At 39.8% G+C, this 22,967-nt stretch overlaps 1 protein-coding gene across 1 annotated transcript in view; it reads right to left on the reverse strand.

The window, feature by feature from the left end:
* The window catches only part of LOC138960799 (mitochondrial glutamate carrier 1-like), an 89,737-nt gene extending 75,378 nt beyond the window's left edge, over positions 1–14,359 (reverse strand). Inside the window, exon 1 of the mRNA XM_070332454.1 lies at positions 14,115–14,359. The gene's annotated coding sequence lies outside the window, so the exon portion shown is untranslated. The remainder of the gene's footprint in view (positions 1–14,114) is intronic.
* Between the last annotated feature and the right edge of the window lie 8,608 nt (positions 14,360–22,967).

A 22,967-nucleotide genomic window follows, 5' to 3' on the forward strand; every position in this document is an offset into this window, starting at 1 on the left:
GGTGAGTTTCGCGCAATCTTTTTCAAAGGACACTTTTTAATGATTTCGTCGCCCGTCTTCCGACAGGACGTCTATACAACCGTCACAGACTATGGACAGCTAGCTCAGTAGCTGTTGCATAAAAAATATGCATTTTTTTTTTTTTTTAAGTCTTCGCTGTAAAACAAAAAGCGAAAAAAGGAAAAGTGTTGCAAAGACAGAAGAATGAAGACATGACATCATATTCCAAGAAATATATCACTAGCGGGACGACTGGGATTTGCCTATCGTGTCTTGAGATGGAGAATATTAATATACACATATGTTTCCGATCGAAATGCAGCTGTTTATCATGAGGTCTATAGCACAGAAGAAATATCCAATCCTTTTTGTGCTCAGTGTAGTTGGGATGTTTTGCCTTCGAATTGTGAATTGACGCTGTTACCGCTGTGGTCCATGTCAAAACAATTGAGAAAGTATAATCATGTCTTTTACATGGCACAACTTTTTCGAGGGAGTACCGATTGCTCTGTGTATTGTATGCAGTCTATCTTTCCGAACATTATACACAGACTGCTCATTCTAGACTCAACAGGTTGCGTACCTGTAACCTTGACGTCACTTGTGACGTCATCGCTGTTGTTGTGATGATCAAATAACATCATGCAAGCTCAATCTACATTCAGTAACTACATAAACAAAATTGTACTGCTTTAATGTCCCGTTCACAAGAAATTCACTAGAGTGTTTTGTTTTACACATGAAAAGCATGTTTTCTTCAGTGAAAAGTAAACTGACAAAAAACAGTTCACAGCTGATTTTCTTAGTGAAAATTGAGGAAATATGACACACATTGCCCATCGCGGATACATTTGATCATCTAACTTTGAATTGAGGAGCTATTTGGAAGATAAAATGCAATTCAGATAAAATTCAGCACTCGCTAATAATGTAAGGATGCGCAATCAAAGGCGTAATTTGTGTAAGAAAACCTAATAACAAACAAAACTGTCTCTCACAATAATGTTTTTACGTGTATCTTTTTAAATATTGAACCTACTAGTCGACCAGGCATTTGTCTATGTTATAGCATACATATCAAGTCCATCAAATTGTATTCCAACACGTCATAATGAGAGCAAAAGACTTTCCGGGCAGAATTTTGACTTACAAAATTCAGGGGCGTACTTCTGTAATTAACTCTCTAATTTTGTGTTTAAGAGGTATCTCCAAAAAGTTACTTGCTACAAGAAGCCAGATGATTACATTTTCCTCTGACTGAATATTAATCAGATTGTGTCTAATGAAATGTCCTCAGGGAGAATTGACATTATCCAGAAAAGTAACAAGAAGAGCAAACGCTCGATCGAGTCACTTTCGCAGTTCTGAATATTATATGAGGCAATTTTTCCTTCAAAACATACCTGTGACCTTGAAAAAGGTCAAAGGTCACCAAAGCAGACGTCAAAGTGTAGAGGTCACTGGGAGTCACGTTCACATAAAATTTGAGCCTGGTCACTTTTATAGTTTCCGAGAAAAGCCCAACGTTAAGTTGTGTGTTGCCGAACAGAAAAGGCTAGTTATCTCCCTTGTTTTTCTGATAACGTTCGTAAAAGGCTACAGATGTAAATACTTTGATGTAAAGAATAATCCTACAAAGTTTCAATCACATCCGATGAACTTTGTCAAAGATATAAAATGTCTAATTTTTCCTTTGACGCTGACCTGTGACCTTGAAAAAGGTCAAAGGTCAACGAAACCATCGTTAAAGTGTAGAGGTCATTGGAGGTCACGACTAAACAAAATATGAGCCCGATCGCTTTGATAGTTTCCGAGAAAAGTCCAACGTTAAGGTGGTGTCTACGGACGGCCGGCCGGACGGCCGGCCGGACAGACTAACACTGACCGATTACATAGAGTCACATTTTCTCAAGTGACTCAAAAACGGCATGACGTAACACAACTTCCGAAATGCAAGGCCTGATGACACTCTTATGTGCTACAGTCAAACAAGCTTTTTACTTGCCGTGTTACATACACCTTCCAGTTACCTAATAATTCACTCTGATATACTCACTCTGATGCGTGCGGTTCAGCTGATATGGCAATTTTTCGCACCAAAGTGCTTTTTTCTGCAGTATATTTTTCACAATAGAGCTACTTTGCCCCAAGAGTGCGTATAGCTGCTGGCAGGTTTCACAATCTTCAATCACAGACTTCCTTTTTTTTCAACAAAATCAATCTTGACAGAGACCTTTGAAATAATTTTTTTATTAAAGCCTTACATCCTACTGGATGGAATCAAGACAAAAACTTGTATGCAGACGCATTCTTGTCGACATAATGTGATATCTTGTTACAGAACTCTATCAAACAAAGGGATAGACTTAAACAGAATTGGATACCCATTTATTCAAAGAATATTGTCCAGAGGCTTTAATAAATTAAGCAATAACAATGCAAGCAAAATATCATTTCCGAGCTCAGTGAAAAAAGCAGCAAATAAGGACTAATTATGGGAATTCCGTTCTTCTGAACTGCTATTTCGCTGTGATGCACGTCATGAGCATACCTTCAAAAAGTAACAATGTTAATTGCATTCCATTTCTCTTTTTATATTTAGTCAAGTTTTGACTAAATATTTTAACATCGAGGGGGAATCGAAACGAGGGTCGTGGTGTATGTGCGTGTGTGCGTGCGTGTGTGCGTGTGTGTGTGTGTGCGTGTGTGTGTGTAGAGCGATTCAGACTAAACTACTGGACCGATCTTTATGAAATTTGACATGAGAGTTCCTGGGTATGAAATCCCCGAACGTTTTTTTCATTTTTTTGATAAATGTCTTTGATGACGTCATATCCGGCTTTTCGTGAAAGTTGAGGCGGCACTGTCACGCCCTCATTTTTCAACCAAATTGGTTGAAATTTTGGTCAAGTAATCTTCGACGAAGCCCGGACTTCGGTATTGCATTTCAGCTTGGTGGCTTAAAAATTAATTAATGACTTTGGTCATTAAAAATCGGAAAATTGTAAAAAAAAATAAAAATTTATAAAACGATCCAAATTTACGTTTATCTTATTCTCCATCATTTGCTGATTCCAAAAACATATAAATATGTTATATTCGGATTAAAAACAAGCTCTGAAAATTAAATATATAAAAATTATTATCAAAATTAAATTGTCCAAATCAATTTAAAAACACTTTCATCTTATTCCTTGTCGGCTCCTGATTCCAAAAACATATAGATATGATATGTTTGGATTAAAAACACGCTCAGAAAGTTAAAACAAAGAGAGGTACAGAAAAGCGTGCTATCCTTCTTAGCGCAACTACTACCCCGCTCTTCTTGTCAATTTCACTGCCTTTGCCATGAGCGGTGGAGTGACGATGCTACGAGTATACGGTCTTGCTGAAAAATGGCAGCTACTTGACTAAATATTGTATTTTCGCCTTACGCGACTTGTTTTTTTTAAAGTAGAATCATTGACCAATGAAAATAAAACGATCTTGGAAAAAAAGTTGCATATTCTTAGAAATAAATACCTGAAAATGTAACCCTACCCTCTAAATGGTGACATCATGACAGCGAAAAAAATACCGAACAAGTCATGTGAAGCGATAATAAAACATTAAGTTGATTTGAAACTAAAAGATCAACATTGGAACCAGGGACGAGTCATTAACAATGCTAGTGAGATTTGGCTAACCGAAAGCAGAAGACCGAGACGGGTTGCCTCTGCGATGCATATGAACAAAAAAGGCGATTTTTCTCATTTGAGCAGATTTTCACACTAAGCATGACATATCTGTTCATACATTGGGATCCAAGAAATCGAAAGGATACAATACAATGACTTTTGAATCTGTAATCAAAAGTGTTATTATTATTTGCAATTTTTAGAATGTTATGTAACAAATTTAATAATACAATTCTGAACTTACATAACTTGACGAAATGTAAAACAAGTCGCGTGAAGCGATATATAAACCTGTAGTCAATCTATAGGCATCAAATTGAAGGATAAACTCAAAAAAACAGTCATCGGCGAGACTAAATTCAGATAGTCTTGGTTAACCATACCCGAAAACCGTCACGGGTCACACTCGTCTCCGCGAAGCATACTCCACCTGTTTTCTTTAATTCTGAACGCGTTTTTAAAGTAAACATTACATATGTATATATATTTTAAATCAGAAAAAGATAAGAAGTACAATGCAGTAATGTTTGAATCTGTAATGAAATATTTGTTATTGATGACAATTTAATGAGCGAACTTATTCGCTTATTTTCAAGCTACCTAGCTCTAATGCAATATCAAAGTCCCGACTGAGTCAAAGATTACTTGACAGTTCCGCCCCAACTATCACAAAAACAGAAAAGACGTCCTCAAAGACTGTGGCAGAGTACCTTAACGCAGTCCTAGTATATCCACTACAGACTGAACTGTGGCATAGTACCTGGACGCAGTCCCAGTATATCCACTACAAACTGAACTGTGACATAGTACCTGGACGCTGTCCCAAAATATCCACTACAGACTGAACTGTGATATAGTACCTGGACGCTGTCCCAGTATATATCCACTACAGGCTGAACTGTGGCATAGTGATTGGACGCTGTGTCAGTATATCTACTACAGACTGAACTGTGGCATAGTACCTGGACGCTGTCCCAGCCCACTGCAGACTGAACCTTAATTGGCAAAGGAATCAGAGAGGAAGAGGTAACCTTAGCCAATGGTGAAAAGGTGGTTAACAACAACCAAGGGCTGTTCTCTGATTCTGAGTCTTGCCATTTCCACTTGAACATCAGCGCACACTTTGATCTTTTTTAAAAAATCCAAGTTGAGAAGATGCAGACCATCGAGAGTGTTGGCCCTACTTAGAGCAAGATGAGATCATTACACCCTAAACGTGTGCACAGTTTTGGAGGTCTAGCTTGAAAAACATCAGAGATAACCCCAACGTTAAGGTTTTTTGTCTACGGACATGGGGATGGACACATGTGAATCCTAATACTCACCATTACATAGGTGAGTCAAAAACACTGCCCTAAAGTTTGGCATTTGGAAAGTTAAAACAAGTCGCGTAAGGCGAAATTACTACATTTAGTCAAGCTGTGGAACTCACAGAATGAAACTGAACGCACTGCATTATTTCACAATGACCGTAGTCCACCGCTCGTGCAAAAGGCAGTGCAATTAACGAGCCTGTTTAGTGCGGTAGTGGTTGCGCTGTGCTGCATAGCACGCTTTTCTATACGCTTCGTTTTAACTTTCTGAGCGTGTTTTTAATCCAAACATATCATCTATATCTATATAGGGCTTGTGTGTGTGTGTGTGTGTCTGTCTGTCTGTCTGTCTGTCTGTCTGTCACTTCGCGATGCACGGCCAAAGTTCTCGATGGATCTGCTTCAAATTTGGTGGGCATATTCAGGTAGACCCCGGACACAATCTGGTCGATGAAAATTTTCAACACGTGCTCTAAGCGCGGCGCGGTGAACCGATTTTGGTTTTTCTGTAGATCCATTTCCAGTAACTCTTCCTTATCTTCTCAAGTGTTTTGCGCGTTTATCTTCCTTCCTTCGTGTGGCGTCAATCACGTCAACACATGCTCTAAGCTGGCTAAGCCGGCGAACCGCCACGCCTGCATACTCCGTCTCGCGATCATTCCGGCGAAGCAGGTGCGAACCGCAACACTGCATACTCCGTCTCGCGATCCACCCGACGAAGCGGGTAATCATCTAGTATCTTAACATTGGCGAACGACAAGAAGAAGAAGAATCTAGTATCTATATGTTTTTGGAATCAGGAACCGACAAGGAATAAGATGAAAGTGTTTTTAACTTGATTTCGTAAATTTTATTTTAATCATAATTTTTATATTTTAAATTTTCAGAGCTTGTTTTTAATCCAAATATAACATATTTATATATTTTTGGAATCAGAAAATGATGAAGAATAAGATAAACGTAATTTAGGATCATTTTATAAAAAAATCATTGTAATTACAATTTTCAGATTTTTAATGACCAAAGTCATTAATCAATTTTTAAGCCTCCAAGCTAAAATGCAATTCCAAAGTCCGACCTTCGTCGAAGATTGCTTGGCCAACATCTCTATCAATTTGATTGAAAAATGAGGGTGGTCATATTTTGGGACAAAATGGATACTTATCCTATAATGCGTTTAAAATCAAATATCCAAATGTGCGAGGCGATTTTGTATTGTATCAAGGTGTAATCCAGGCTGTTAAGAAATATCAGAGAAAAATCGGCTTAGAATTTGATAAACATTTTATTATGACAGAGCCCATTGTGTGGAAATGTATTTGTAAAGGTAAGACACAACTTATTTACAAAAAACTGATTGAACATACTACGGTCCCAAAATGTATTGAAAAATGGTCTGAATCTTTAGACTGTTTGTTAGATAAGAAGGCTATTTTTCAACATGTTTTTAAAACAACAAAAGACACTTGTCTGAGATGGTTCCAGTACCGATTATTGTACAGAATTTTGCCCACAGAAAGGTTTCTATTTTTGCGAAAAATTGTGGATACGTCATTGTGTACATTTTGTGGTAGAAATGAAGAAACCCTTTTACATATGTTTTGGGAGTGTGATAAAGTGCAGACTTTTTGGATAGAATTTGTAAATTGGTTAAAGGCGAACTGCACCCATTGCGACAATTTAAAACTGTCTAAAGAACTGGTTCTTCTTGGAGTGGCGAACAATGTAGTCACCGATAAAGCTTTTGATGTGTTATTAATCTGTGCCAAACACCATGTATATATTTCCAAAATGAACAAAAAGACCCCTCATTTTCAGACATTTAGTAGAAACTTTAAGCAAAGATTTATTTGTGAAAAGTATAACGCAGTTGTGAATAATACAGTAGATAAATTCTACAAGGATTGGCGCCTGTATATGCACGTTTTGATGTAACCCCTAGTTTTTTTCGTTCTTAAAACCTTTTGATAATGCGACCACCAAACCACTGAACATCCCCCCTCCCCATTCCATCCTTCCACCCCATGTATGTTGTAATTGTCCAAGTGTGCTTTTCTGTTATATGATTCTGTCTTTTCGGTTAGGTGATGTCCTGTAATGTACACCATATACATGTAAAAAGAAAAAAAACTGTACAAAAAGAGAATAAAAAAAAGAAAGAAAAATGAGGGTGTGACAGCGCCGCCTCAACTTTTACAAAAAGCCGGATATGACGTCATCGAAGACATTTATCGAAAAAATGAAAAAAGTATCTGGGGATATCATTCCCAGGAACTCTCATGTAAAATTTCATAAAAGATCGGTCCTATATGATCGTGACTGGCTGTCTTTCCAAGTTGGAACGTTTTCAATCTGCTGTCTGACGTCATCAAAGTGTTGAAAAACGTACGGCGATGTCTATAAAACTCTCACTTGACCACAACATTCACAATGCCGTGCATTCAAGGATTGAAAAAAACACGGGCATTGATCAGACACAGTCATTGAATGTTGTTATTTTACACATGAATCTGCTTAACATTTGGTAAGAAATGACCGTCAATCTAGTAGTGCCGGGCGGTCGTGAGAATTCAAGGTTTTCAGAGACAGACAGTAAATAACGTGTTCTGAAATGAACACATGCCGAAAAATTCTTTAGTCAGCCAGTTGATCATCTGCCTGACAACGGATAGGAAGTGTAAAATTGGTCGCATCATGACAATTTGCTGTGTATGGCGGTTATAACAGACGATTTGTCTGCAGGGCGGTCGTGAGAAAAAATGAGACGGACACCTTGCCCGAGTGACAAAATGACCAAGCGCAAGTAGAATAAGCCATAGTTAGCCTTTCAAAACCATTTCATGTCGTGATTTGATGGAAATTCCTACTTATTAAAAGCATTTTACGTCCAAACCTTTTGACAGCCATTCAAACTGAACAGATTTGTAATTAATGTTTTTGAGACGGACACATTTAGAAAAAAGACCGTTTACTTCGCATGCGATTGTATCGAATAAATATAAACACATTCATTTTTTTTTTTAACTAAGTGTGTTCATCTATCTCTGTTCTTTGGTTTCTAATGTACTTTTAACTGGATTTCTTTGTGTGTTTTTGTACTGGTGCCTTTGTCTATTGCAATGTGGCTAAAAAGGGAAATCGTGTCTGTCTCATTTCTCACGACCGACCTACCTCTTTCGCAGGTGGGGAATATAAACTTGACTTGAATTCGATCAAAGTTTATTTTTCATATGTAAATTCCGAGGACATTCGACATAGACCAGTGAAAAGTCACGACTAAACAAAACGAAACGTTTTATTTAATATCAAAGTCAGGGACATACCCGACTCTGAAGACTGTGAAACCTGTCTGCTGCCAATTTTGGGTTCCTAGAAAGGTTGGGCGAGATTCTATAGGCATTTATCTTTCAAATGATACCACATTTGCGCGGGAGTACCAACTGTGCATTAAAATCGGGCTGAGAGCCGACTAGTATACAGTCAGTGCTCATTCTATACTTTACACCTCGCTTACCTGTGGCTTCCACGTCACGTGTGACGTCATCATTGCAGGTGCAAAATTCAAACAATATTCCGCAAGCTCAACCTACATTCAGTAACTACATGGCATAAATTGCACTTCTTTATTATATGTAAATCGTGTTAACTAGAGAGTTTTGTATAACACACTAAATTCCGTTTTTCCTTCAGTGAAACGTAAAACCGCCAAAAACGGTATGCACCCGATTTTTTCAGTGAATGTTCAATAAATATGGCGCACATTGTCAATCACAGTTACATTCTATCTTCTTACTTTATATTGACGGGCATTTTGGAGGTTCAAATGCAACTGTTATGAAAACCAGCACTGCCTGAAAATGTAAGGAAAAGCAATTAAAGGCGTTGTTTCACTAAATGAGACTCAGCACACAGTTATCGTCTCGCTCATACATTTCTTCACAGGTAGGTATCTTTATATATTTTGCACCTACGCTTAGAGCAGACATTTTTCTATGTATTAACGTGCATGTTAAGTCCAATACACTCCACCCTTACCTGTCATAGTGCCTCTCAAAAGCCTTTAATGACATAACTTTGACTTCCAAAATTAGGGGGTGTGCTTCGGAAATGAACTCTCACACTTAGTGTTTATAAGCTATCTCATCAGAGGTACTTGCAACTAATAGCCCAATGAATGCACTTCCCTCTGATACGTATTTCATTAGATTGTGGCTTACAAAACGTCTTTTATGAGATTTGACATTATCCAGAAAAATGAAAATGACGTGACGTAACACAATTTCTGAAATGCAAGGCCTCCTGGTGCCGCTATGTGTTGCACGCAAACAATCTTTTTACTTGCTGTTTAACATCTTCCAATTACTTGATAGTTCACTCAAAAATATTTACTCTGCTGCCTGCCGTTAAGCTGATATTACCGATTTTTGCAACAAAGTGTTTTTTTCTGAAGTGCATTTTTTTTTTAAAAACTGGGCTACTTTGCCTTAAAATTGCGTATAGCTGCTGCCACTTTTGGGTACCAAGAAAAGTTGTTTTAGAGACTATATGCATTTGTCTGTCAAATCAAACCAAATTTGCTCAGGAGTACCCCCGTACCTTAAAATCGGCCTTAGAGCCGTGTTTATTACTCGTCTAGAGAGCAAACCGGATGTAATCACTGCAAAATTCAAGCGTTGACTACACGCCGTATAGGTGGGGTTTCAGAATGCGTTCGCTGTACAGAATTCTGTACACGATTCTCAGCCCTATCTTTTCACTTGTAGCCCCGGTAAGTCATAAATAGACCTCAGCTTTAAATTATCTAAGAAACAAAGCCCGACAGAAAGTGGGTACATGGAGTCATGTCCAAAAGAAACAGACACAGAAATGAAAAAGGGACAAAAGGGGACTGGGTGGCCGAGTGGTAACGCACTTGCGCTCGGAAGCGAGAGGTTGCGTGTTCGACCCTGGGTCAGGCCGCAATTTTCTCCCCCCTTTCCTAACCTAGGTGGTGGGTTCAAGTGCTAGTCTTTCGGATGAGACGAAAAACCGAGGTCCCTTCGTGTACACTACATTGGGGTGTGCACGTTAAAGATCCCACGATTGACAAAAGGGTCTTTCCTGGCAAAATTGTATAGGCATAGATAAAAATGTCCACCAAATACCCGTTTGACTTGGAATAAAGGCCGTGAAAGGTGAATGCTCGCCTAATAGGCTACTGAGCTTTACTGGCCAATGTGAATGCGTTATATATTGTGTGTAAAAAATGTCTGTTTGTCTGTCTGTCTGTAAAAAATTCCATTTCAAACGGCAGAAATTAATATGTAAGCGCCTAGCGCTATATCTAGATTAGGCGCATAAAAATGATCACAATAATAATAATAATAATAAAAGAGAACAAAGCTGGTGACACACTCACTCTATTTGTCTGTCATTTTCTTAAGCACATTTTCAAACGCTCAGAACGAGTCTGTCAGACACGTCCATTCACAGTTTACAATACCAGCAACCTTATTTTTGCTATTCGCATTATATACTGACACAAAAAAATCAAGTGTGTCAGTGTCAGTGACACAAAAAAACAGCAAACAAAAGCCTTGAAGTTCAGTCTTCCGCTAGGAAACACCCATTTAGAGCGAGCATTTTTCAAAGAATTTATTTTGCGTGGACGTAAAGGTCCGGATTGGAAGCCTCGATATGGCGCTGGACCTAACTTTTAAAATCTAAAGACTAAATTGACAGCATGTGACCAAACATTCTGAAAACACGAAAGATTTATTTTATCATCAAGACAAGATCAGTACATTTCCAAGTTTCGAAAGTTTGAAAAAAGGGAGCCCACATGCAGGTCATGCGATGTGGGTGTGCGAGTTGAATAGTATGTGTAGGATGCAGCTCTTTTCACTTGATAGTGGTAAAGTAGCTGGCTACCGAAAACCATGGAACTAATTGCCCTATTTTGTTTGTTGCTGTGCCTGTCTGAGTATTTTGCTTTAAAACGCACTGCCGCAACAAGGAATACATCACATCACATGAGCTGCATCAAGTTATCATTGCCCAAGCAGATAAAGTTTCTGCAAATCGCTAGTTTCTTTGAAGTCAACCGCCGCCACTTGGTCTGTGTCACTATCAGTCATTTGTTGTATTTTAGATTCGGAGGATATAATAACGGCACTTACGTGCTAAATTTGATTTTCAATACACGACTCAAAACCTTTGTAATGAATTAAAATGAATAAAATGCAAGAATAACTAGTTCAGAAAATAAAATTTGGGTCAGTGGGCGAGCGCTCTACCAATGAGCCAACCCGGCACTCAGTTCTCCAGGGTGAAAATAGAAAGTTGAACTTCAAACATGCATTACACGTGAGTTCTCAAGCATGTCTCGACTTGTCCGTTTCTCCGTTCGTATTTATGTACTGTACATCTGTCGATCTCACTGTTCGAGGTAAGTTTAGTTGATAACTGACCAAATGCTCCCGTTCACTTGTATAAGTTTGGAAAGCTATCTCAAGGAGCGTTAATTTTAAGTGTGACCGACATTATGTTGTAGTCGGGCTCCGAAATTCATTGACCAATTGACGAAAGGCGCTGAAATAATTGTATGAAAGGATTTCCTTACCCAGAATTCCCCACGGATTTTGAGACTTGGAATATTTATTTCGGGACGACGTTCTATGGCTGGTTTATTATATAAACAGGGATGGCCAAATCCACCGCCCGGTCTCAAGGGGCGAGTAAAAAATTCGCCGGGCTAGTAGAAACCGTCTGGCTGGCTATAGTGAAAGGCAAAGGCTATCTGCACTCCGAGTGTATACAGGATCGATTGGTCTGTATACACTCCGACAATGAAAAGCTTTGTTACAACTCTTTATCCAATGAAATGCCCCCCAACAAGTCGTTAGGAAGTAGCCAATGAAAAATCAGTCTGACGTATAGACTTCCGCTATCTCTTTTTCTGAGTGTCGAGGGTTGTATATATCACATAGTATACAACCACTTCTAGGTCGATATGCACAAAGTGTGTTCCATACTCCGACAGTAAACTGCCGTGCAGCATCAGTATTTGTGTGTGTTTGTTTTATGTTTGTGTTTGTCCCAAGCGTACTTTGATTGAATCGAAAGTGCACTGCGTTCCTTCGCAAAATAGCGTCGCATGACACTCCGAGTGTTGATGTGGTTTGTCTGGTCTTTTATGTACACTCCGAAAGGCCGTGGAGTATCAGATTGTTTTTGTTTTTGCACAGCTGCACTGCGTTCCTATCGCAAAGTGGCTTTGAATGGCAAATTTGCTTCGCGACCGGAAGTTTACGCCAGAGTGAATTGTGTATACACTCGGAGTGCGTATAGCCAGTGGGATAGTGAAAATGTTGCTCAAATGCAAAGCAAATTTTGGTTTTACTATTGAGTTTCATATTAAAATCCAAATAAACGCTGCACACACAGAAACTTCTGTCATCTGCAAAATCGCCGCCATGCTCTCGTGACACGAGAATGAGGCTCCCATATCGGACAATCTTTCGACGTTTCATTCCATATGTTTCTACTTTCACTCCTGATTCCAAACAAGCATTTTCTGTTATCAGGTGAACCCACGTAAAAAGTATCTTGAAAAGACTGATGCTGAAAAAAGGACAAAAGCAAAACTGCATGAAAAAGAGAAAAGATCTACCATTCAAAGAACATCTGTGATCGAGTGATTTGCTGATAGCGGAGAGGAAAGTGGTACATTAGAGTTGGATGGGAAGACAATGGTGGGTTTTATTTTGTTGAAAATTCTTAAGAACATAGGAAGAGAACATAGGAAGAGAAAAAAACCACTATTTGGTTTGGAACAACATTGCTCAAATTGGAACAGGTCAAGTCGCACGAAAGAAATATTGCCGGCATTGCAACGTTAGTTGAGAACAGTGGAAAAAAGCCAGACTGACAAGACACCCGTGTATACATATAAATCAGACAATGATTAATACTAACACTGTTTCATTTGTCTGGTATTTACTGGGCATGTGGAATTTCTGGCAGGCTAGTGACTTTCTCAGCGTTACTCGTCCGGCTGGCTTAAAGGCACAGTAAGCCTCCCGTAAACCATCACTGAGCTCCCCGAGCCTCTACATACAGTACAAGCATACTTCCATTTGAACGCTCACCAAACGGGAACATCCTGGCTGCTTTCTGTCGAGAGTGAGACATTTTCAAAGAATTTATTTTCGTGGACTATCCGAACGGACAATCAGGCGCCTCGTTTTGGTGCTGGACCTAACTTTTAAAATCTAAATAATAAATTGACAGCTTGTTACAAAACCATTCTTAAATTATAAAAGAATTCTTTTTTCATCAAGACAAGATCAGTACAATTCGAAGTTTTGAAAGTTTGAAAAAAGGAAAGCCCGGAAACGTGTCACGCAAAACGTCTTTCTCGTAGCAGACGACGGTTCTACATAGCCCCAGTTCCTCTGAACAGTCAACAGCCACCGCTCTGGTTCGTGTGACTCGCAGCCGCTTGTTGCGTTTTAGATTCAGAGGTACACAATAACGTGCTATTGCATCGATAAGCTTACAGCGAGTCGCATTGAAATCCCAAACTGACGACTAAATTGTGAAAAAAAGGAAACTGGATCACACAGGTTCATGATGGCTCAGGGGTAAGATAAACCACGCAAAAATAAATTCTTTGAAAACTGCTCGCTCTTTACGGAGGGCACCTGGGATGTTCTCAAGCGGTGAGTGTTTTAAATGAAAGGGTGTTTGTACTGTGTGTAAAAGCCTGACAGTGACTGTGCCTTAACTGGCTTCGCAACTTGTAGATAATATACCGGTGGTCATGTATGAATAAAGTGATTTGTAAGTGGCATTTAATGTTGTTGAATGTCATTACGAGTGTGTTCCATCAGGAAAGTAATGCTGTTTTAGTGAAAAAGATGTAATCTTTCTGTAAACTTCCTGTGAGGCGGGGTGTTCTCGAAGTTCATGGGTGGTTTCACCAACGCGCTATTTTCAGTCACTCCATCAATTATATATATGTTGTCACCCATGGCCTAATGTAGCATGACAGAGAAAATATGTAAATTATTTGAACAGAGGCGAAACAACGACTGAACGAGTCATGGAGGTCAATCTTTTGTTGAGGGCTGATTTTACCCACCTTCTGATGAAGAATCGACAAGAAAAGTACACTTCTTCAGCAAGGCGCACATGTGAAACACAGCAACTGATCTTAGAGCGTGTCGTCTACTGAGTGAAGCTCAAATAAATTAGAAAAAAGGCTACTGAGTTGTGGTGTGGTGTCCTCCTCCGCAAATACGCCGAATGGGAGGTAATGTTGGTTGAGAGTGTTGTTGGGCGCAAATAAGAATCCGGGGCAGAGTTGGAATAATCGGGATTTCCCGAAACCTCATTTGATTTCCAACAATGCGCCGCATTTCCGGAAACGAGCTGCCTCGTTCTAGAAATGGCAACCCTTCGGCTGGCACAAAAAAAGTATACCCTTTTCACAGGTCATGAATAAGGTATATGAAAAAGCAAGGTCTTATACAGGGGACGTCTTGAATTGGGGGTGGGGGGGTACACTGTGTAACTGGCAATTCTCTCAGTGACACGCAGCGCATGCAGCTAGCTAGTCTTCTTCTTCTTAGTGATAGGTAGCCAACATCAGCATGGTGATGAATCTGCTACGCTTGGGTGATGTTGGTTCCGGTCTATTGCTTGGTCAGGGGTGAAGTTCAGGGGGGGGGGGGTTGGGGGTAGGGGGGGGGGGTGGGGGTAGGGGGGGGCTGATGGGTCAGTGGAGAGTTGCCAGCCTGGCCTGAAAGGATGCCAGGGATGGCGCTGTGGCAGTTTCTACAGGCAGGCGGTTCCACTCTGGAATGGTGCGCGGGAAGAATGTTTTCTGCCTGTAGGCTGTCCTGGAGTGGGGGATTTCGTAGGACAGAGCGTGGGTCTGCCTGGTCGTGCACTTGGGTGGGCTTGGCTTTGGTGCGTGGTTGCTCTTCACTGCGACAAGGTCGTGGTGGACTTTGTAGAAAGTTGTTAGTCTCGCTCGCCTCCGTCTGCTCTCAAGCGTAGGCCACTCAAGGTCTTCGAGCATGTTGTTGACGCTGGAGGTCTGGCGGAAGCGATGCGACACCCATCTGGCTGCTCTTCTTTGGACCTTTTCGAGAGAGGCACTGTCTTCAGCGGTGTGTGGGTCCCATACTGGGCTGGCATACTCTAGGATGGGTCGTACTAGTGCCTTGTTTTTTTTTTTTTTTTTTTTTTTTTTTTACTGCAAAATCATGTGTGTGTGTGTGTGTGTGTGTGTGTGTGTGCTTGTGTGTGTGTGTGTGTGTGTGTGTGTGTGTGTGTGTGTGTGTGAGTGTGTGTGTGTGTGTGTGTGTGTGTGTGTGTGTGTGTGCTAGTTTTTTTTTTTTTTTTTTTTTTTTTACTAGTGCCTTGTATGCAGCCGCCTTGACCTTCTTGTTGCTGAGCTTGATGTTGCTGCTGTCTCGATCTATTTTGAACACATGCAATGACTTTTTTTCCTCAAAGTAGAGTGTTAGTTTGTTACAACAGGCTGAAATCATCTTTAAGAATCAACATTTTGCAACAATCAATCACATCAATATAGCGCACAGCACATTACGTTTCAAGAGCCTAGGTTACCATGCAGTGACAAGAGCCTACTCAGTAAAGGGACGCAATGCTGTCTCTGCAGCCCAGAGAGACTGTGTGAGTTTAATATATATAATCAGTTAAGACTGAGTAAAACATTATTACAATCGATAGTTACCAGTGAAAAGTTTTATCGGAACACTCTTGTTGTGTTTTTGTTGTTGTAAAATGTAAGATCTGAAACGTTAAAAATTACGTAAAATTGATGCGTTTTGGTCGAGTGGGATGGGTCGTTGAACTGTGTTGTTACAGCCCGCCGAAGTTATCAAAAGTGTTTTTGTTTTTTGTAATTCGGTTGGTTTGGTGCGTTATACAATGCATCTGCTTTTTCAAGACTAAGCATTGATCACTTTAAAACACAAGGATCATCATAGGCCATCATGACTTGTTTGATTTTATATCGCATTCTAAGAAAGAGCAGAATTCTCACTATGCGCGCGGTACATTTCTAGAATCGCGCAGCACAAAGTTGGAATTCCTACAATGGCGGCCATTGTTGGAATTCCAACAAAGCGCAGGTCATTTCCGGAAAAGCGCCGATGACGAGGCGGGTCGCAACAAGAGTTATCCCGCCTTGTAACATTGACTCGTCTGCTACCACTGTCATCTTGAACACGCGGCCAGTACAACTGGCCTTGACACGGAACGATTCAAGGGGGGGCAATCTCAAGTCATCTGAAAGAGGGAAATCCAAACGCAATCCGCCTTGTTCGATTTTATGGGCTTGGACGATAGAGAAAAATAAGAAAAGCAAAAGCTGGAGTCCAGTCTGGACGAAACTGCTATCAAGAACGCAGAATTGATTTTTTCTGAGTTTTTTTTAGCCGTAAGCGCCATGTTTATCGGAGCAGGAAACTCTTCCAGAGTGAGGCCCCTTTGTTGGTTTCACTGCGGTGAACAGCAGTTATGAGAAATTCGAAATGAGAAATGGCGCTTACGGCTAAAAAAAAAACTAAAAAAAAATCAATTCTGCGTTCTTGATAGCAGTTTCGTCCAGACTGGACTCCAGCTTTTGCTTTTCTTATTTTTCTCTATCGTCCAAGCCCATAAAATCGAACAAGGCGGATTGCGTTTGGATTTCCCTCTTTCAGATGACTTGAGATTGCCCCCCTTGAATCGTTCCGTGTCAAGGCCAGTTGTACTGGCCGCGTGTTCAAGATGTACTGGCCGCGTGTTCAAGATGCTACCACTGTCAGCACTGCAATACAAGGAACTTAGTCGATATTATCGACAGGGGGCCGACAAATGGTTTAAATGTGAAATGTGTGTATATGGGTGTGGGTCTGAAACAAACAAACAAACAAACCATGTGAACCCCCCCCCCCCCCCCCCCAGGCCCAGGATTAAAAAAAAAAATAATTAATTATTTATTTATTTTAAACATTAAAAAAATTAATTAGAGTAAAAGAAAACATTAATACGTTCATAATAAATGATAATAATAAACAAGAATTTAACACACAAAAAACCAAAAGATTAGATAATCCGCCCACGCTAGGAATCGAACCCGGACCGCTTTCGCCGTAGCAGAACGCCTCTCCCGATGTCTTACCACCACACCACAAACTCTTCATTACTTCGTCAGTGAATTTAGTGATATTGTACCTAACCGCCACTGTAGGCAGACATGGGCCGATTGATCGACCGGTAACTTCCACATTCTTCCACACACAGCTTTGTCAGTTGTTGAGGCCTTGCAAGGTTTTGACGGCAACAATAATTATTGTAGTTCTCTTAGACTTTATTTCTGTTTGATTTGTAATATGTTGGGAAGACATATTTATCAATTGATCAACAAAATAAAACATTCTAAACAAGTCGCGTAAGGCGAAAATACAACATTTAGTCAAGCTGTCGAACTCACAGAATGAAACTGAACGCACTGCAATTTTTCAGCAAGACCGTATACTCGTAGCATCGTCAGTCCACCGCTTGTGGCAAAGGCAGTGAAATTGACAAGAAGAGCGAGGTAGTAGTTGCGCTGAGAAGGATAGCATGCTTTTCTGTACCTCTCTTCGTTTTAACTTTCTGGGCGTGTTTTTAATCAAAACATATCATATCTATATGTTTTTGGAATCAGGAACCGACAAGGAATAAGATGAAAGTGTTTTTAAATTGATTTCGAAAATTTAATTTTGATCATAATTTTTATATTTTTAATTTTCAGAGCTTGTTTTTAATCCGAATATAACATATTTATATGTTTTTGGAATCAGAAAATGATGAAGAATAAGATAAACGTAGTTTTGGATCGTTTTATAAAACAATTATTTTAATTACAATTTTCAGATTTTTAATGACCAAAGTCATTAATTAATTTTTAAGCCACCAAACGGAAATGCAATACTGAAGTCCGGCCTTCGTCGAAGATTGCTTTACAAAAATTTCAATCAATTTGATTGAAAAATGAGGGTGTGACAGTGCCGCCTCAACTTTTACAAAAAGCCGGATATGACGTCATCAAAGACATTTATCGAAAAAATGAAAAAAACGTCTGGGGATATCATACCCAGGAACTCTCATGTAAAATTTCATAAAGATCGGTCCAGTAGTTTACTCTGAATCGCTCTACACACACACACGCACAGACAGACACACACATACACCACGACCCTCGTCTCGATTCCCCCTCTATGTTGAAACATAGTCAGGTCTAAATTGCCTATATTGGACATGAATTGGTTTATACGATAGAGAGAAGTGTAAGATGTGAAAGCAAGGACTTATAAAAAGTTTAGAACAAGACCGAGAGTGGTAAATTTCAAAGTGATATTTTATGATATAATCTCCTGGACTGTTTTACATGTTAATTATATTTTTAAACTGTTTCATATATCATAAAGTATGTACATTATATTGTCATGAACAATAACGTGTTTAAGTGGAACATACTGCAAATAAACGTGTCCTTTTCTCGTTCAAATAGCTGTAAAACAAGGAAAGTAACTCTTCCTACAAACTTCTGCACGTGCTTTCGTTTATTAGTTGTTGCTTCCAAGCACGCCTCGGGCTGTTTTATATGGAAAGCCGTTTGGCTCATAACCATTACACGTGTAATAAAACATAAATACACGCGTAATAAATGATTGATACACGTGTATTTATTTCTTATTGCACGTGTAATTTATCTTTTTTCTTATGCTATGGAATAGCATAATGTATGGAAAGCCGTTTGGCTCATAACCTATACGCGCGTAATAAATAATTCATACTAGCGTAATAAATAATTCATACGCGCGTAAGAAATGATTCATACGCGCGTACTAAATAATTAATACGCGCGTAATGATTGATTCATACACGTGTAATAAATAATTCATACACGTGTAAGAAATGATTAAATACACGTGTAATAAATATTTCATGCGCGTGTAAGAAATGATTAAATACACGTGTAATAAATATTTCATGCACGTGTAAGAAATTATTAAATACACGTGCAGGAAATAGTTTATACGCGTGTAAGAAATGATTAAATACATGTGTAGGAAAAAATTTAAATACACGTGTGTTTTAATCATTAGATACACCTGTAATAAATTAAAACTTGAATCGGATAATATACGACTTCGCAAACCTTCTAAAGTGACATTGACGTTTGCCGCTTCCGCCATCTTGAGCTGTAAGCATGCCAAGCGAGGCGATGAAGACGCATAGAGTGTTTTTCATGTGGATTCCCAGTCCGAGTTTTTAAGTCGCTTAACCACGTGACTCCTGCATTTTTAACGCTTGTCATGATGAAATATTTATTACACGCGTATTTATTCATTTCTTACACGTGTATGAAAAATGTATTACGCGTGTATTTAATCATGTCTTACACGTGTAAGGAATGATTAAATACACGTGTAAAACATTGTTCATACACGTGTAAGAAATGATTAAATATGCGCGTAATAAATAATTCATACGCGCGTAATAAATAATTCATACGCGCGTAAGAAATGATTCATACGCGCGTACTAAATAATTAATACACGTGTAATAAATAATTCATACACGTGTAAGAAATGATTAAATACACGTGTAATAAATAATTACACGTGTATTTAAACATTTCTTACACGCGCATGAAATGTTAATTACACGTGTATTTAATCATTTCTTACACGAGTATGAAATATTTATTACACGTGTATTTAATCATTATTATGGAAAGCCGTTTGGCTCATAACCATTACACGTGTAATAAAACATAAATACACGCGTAATAAATGATTAATACACGTGTATTAATTTGTTATTGCACGTGTAATTTATCTTTTTTGTTAGAAACCCGTTAAAAAGCAACTTTTTTATTTTCGGAAAACGACTTATGACATGGTACATGGTTCTTTCGCCTATTTCTTATCATTGTCACGAAGTGGTTTGCATGTGAATTTAATGTACGTGTTCTGCCCTATTACACTGTCTCTACCCTTTCACACCAAACACTTCAAAAACAGAACTTGGGAGGATGCAGGCTCATTATTTCCTCAACCAAAACAACAACATACTTCTTCACTTTACCTACATCAATACGAAACAACTTTTCGACACACAGTTCGCACAATCTTCCAACTTTCACTCAAGGCATGTAAATACATATTATAACAATACTTTCTCAAATATAGATTTAACGCACACAAGAAGGTACCAACAGACACTCACGAGTTCGTATCACGGCTCACTGCATGTCGCCAGTTCACTTACTTGTCTCGCTGAATCCTCGTAGAATAATGAATTCAGATGCCAACACACAGAGATGCTAACACACACCTTTCGCTGAAGATGCCAACACACAGAGATGCTAACACACACCTTTCCCTGAAGATGCCAACACACACCTTTCACTGAAGATGCCAACCCACACCTTTCAGGTTTCTCCCCGAGAAACCCTTCCGCCCGTAGCGGAAACAACCGTCGTCAGCTACGACCGGTATCGATGAAGACTCCACTCGTCTAGTCATCTGCGCCGAGGTGGTCCCTTGCTTCCACCATCGTCTCGCGCTTCTCCCGTGTAAGGACCCTCCCTTATACGCCATGGAAATCCCTCATGGAAACTCCTAAAGAATTTAACCAAGTCTTAATACAACATTCTCTAAAACCATCTCTTCTTCCAAACGTTCATGTACCACTCATACATTCTCGTTCATTCCACGTTCACATTCCGTCCACATTCAATATCCAAACTAATACTTAATCTATGAATAACACTCCCCATACAAAGCATGACCGTCTTAAACAAAACATAAATGCGTAGCAATTATGTTCAAGAAATTCCCCATGAAAACCCGTGATACAATTACATCAAGAATTCTCTCAACGCTTCACACTAAGATTTGGTGCACTTTATATACACTAACCTTTACGCTCCAGCTATGTATTCCAACGTCAATAATATACAACATAGTAAATCATTTACCTTAAGAGACCCGTCTCTTGAAAGAGTACTTGTTCCCAGAACAAGTCTGACACACGCTGACAACCTCCCCGGTTGAAAGTCTCAAACGCTGTGTCGTTATTTACCCCTGACCAGCTACATGTCTCAAACACAGCTCATATCAAGCTAAGCCAGTTTTGCGTGAAACACCCGAAACACGTGAATAACGCCAGTCCGGTCAGCTACCATCGCCTCTACAACATTTAGGGAGGTTAAAAACACGACGTGGTTTCACCTCACAAATATGCTACTCACATCTTTGTGACATCCCCCTTCCCGGGGAAAAAAGAAAATTCTTGAGTTTTCTTTTGATCAAAGCAACCCTCTTTTTCCACACATCCCATAAACCTGTGGTATGCTCTGATCTACGAATGACCTGGACAACATGTGTTCCAAAATGCTCCTGTCTCTTGCTATTGGCTGAACCTCGAATGCTAATTCTTGCCGTTAAAGACACCACCGCATCACATGTTTTGAAAATGTCAACCATCTTTCCAAACACCTGTTTCATATCATCCTTTTGACTATCTGTCAAACCAGGATCAAAAACAATGTCTTCGATTGTCTCTTCCTTCCCCTTAGGCAATGTAGGTAACGGCAACGTTTTCCTCTCCTCAGTCAGAGGTAACACTGCAACTTTTGCCTCTCCACATTTACTTGGGAAAACATCATGACTGCCCCAGTCAGACCTCAGTGTAATGCTTTCGCGATATCCACTACAATAAGAAGACGAAAGCTTTTAGAGAAGGGAATTGTAACATGAGGGAGGTTCAGAGGGAGGTCCAGAGTTCGATAAGGAGGGGGAAGGAAGAGTTTAAGAGGAAGGTAGAGGGAAATTTCACGGGGAACAACATGAAGAAGGCATGGGAGGGGTTGAATGTCATGAGTGGCTACAAGGGGAAGAAGGGTGGGAGTGAGGAAAAAAGCAACGCTACGCAGTCAGATGCAAATGATCTCAACCAGTTCTATGCACGCTTCGATAAGCATGACTTCAGCGGGGAAAGGAAGGCAATGCGGGACAGGTTGACCAGTGATAGTGGGCTTACGGAAGGGGATTCCCCAATAGTGGTGACGGAAGAAGAGGTGGAGAGGGGGCTGAAGAATGTTAATGCTAGCAAGGCGGGGGGACCAGATGGGATGATGCCCAAAGTTTTAAAACTATGTGCAGAGCAACTTAGTTATATTTTTTCAGTCATTTTTAACATGTCGCTTGGTGCTAGCAGGGTACCGGCCCTATGGAAAACTTCATGCATTGTTCCTGTGCCAAAGAAAAAGACTGTGATAACCATGAATGACCTGAGACCTGTGGCACTTACTTCTGTTTGTATGAAAGTCTTTGAGAGAGTTGTCTTGTTCAAATTGAGTGATTGTGTGAAAGATTTTATTGATCCATGTCAGTTTGCATACAGGAAAAACAGGAGTGTTGATGATGCTGTGTTGAATGTTTTAAACAAGATCTACTCTCATTTAGAAAAGCCTGGCTCTTATATTCGCTTGATGTTCTTTGATTTTTCCAGCGCTTTTAATACTATACAGCCTCATTTAATGGCGGAGAAGCTTTTTAGCATGAATGTCCCAGCAGCCACCATCCTCTGGGTTATGGACTACCTGACAAACAGGCCACAGTATGTTAGGGTGGGGGGGCAATCAGTTTCAGACACAATCTGCACAAACACAGGGGCACAAGGCACAGTACTCTCACCTTTTCTTTTTTCTCTCTACACAGCAGATTTCAGAAGTTCTAGTGACTCCTGCCCCATAACCAAGTTTGCTGACGACACTGGACTGACCGGACTGCTGACTGTTGACGACGACTCTGACTACAGGCAGGAGGTAGATAGGTTTGTGGGGTGGTGTGAAAACAACTATTTAGAGCTTAATGTGGGGAAGACAAAGGAAATGATAATGGACAACAGGAGGGGGGAA

This window comes from Littorina saxatilis, linkage group LG3 (assembly GCF_037325665.1).
Source record: "Littorina saxatilis isolate snail1 linkage group LG3, US_GU_Lsax_2.0, whole genome shotgun sequence".
Taxonomy (NCBI): domain Eukaryota; kingdom Metazoa; phylum Mollusca; class Gastropoda; order Littorinimorpha; family Littorinidae; genus Littorina; species Littorina saxatilis.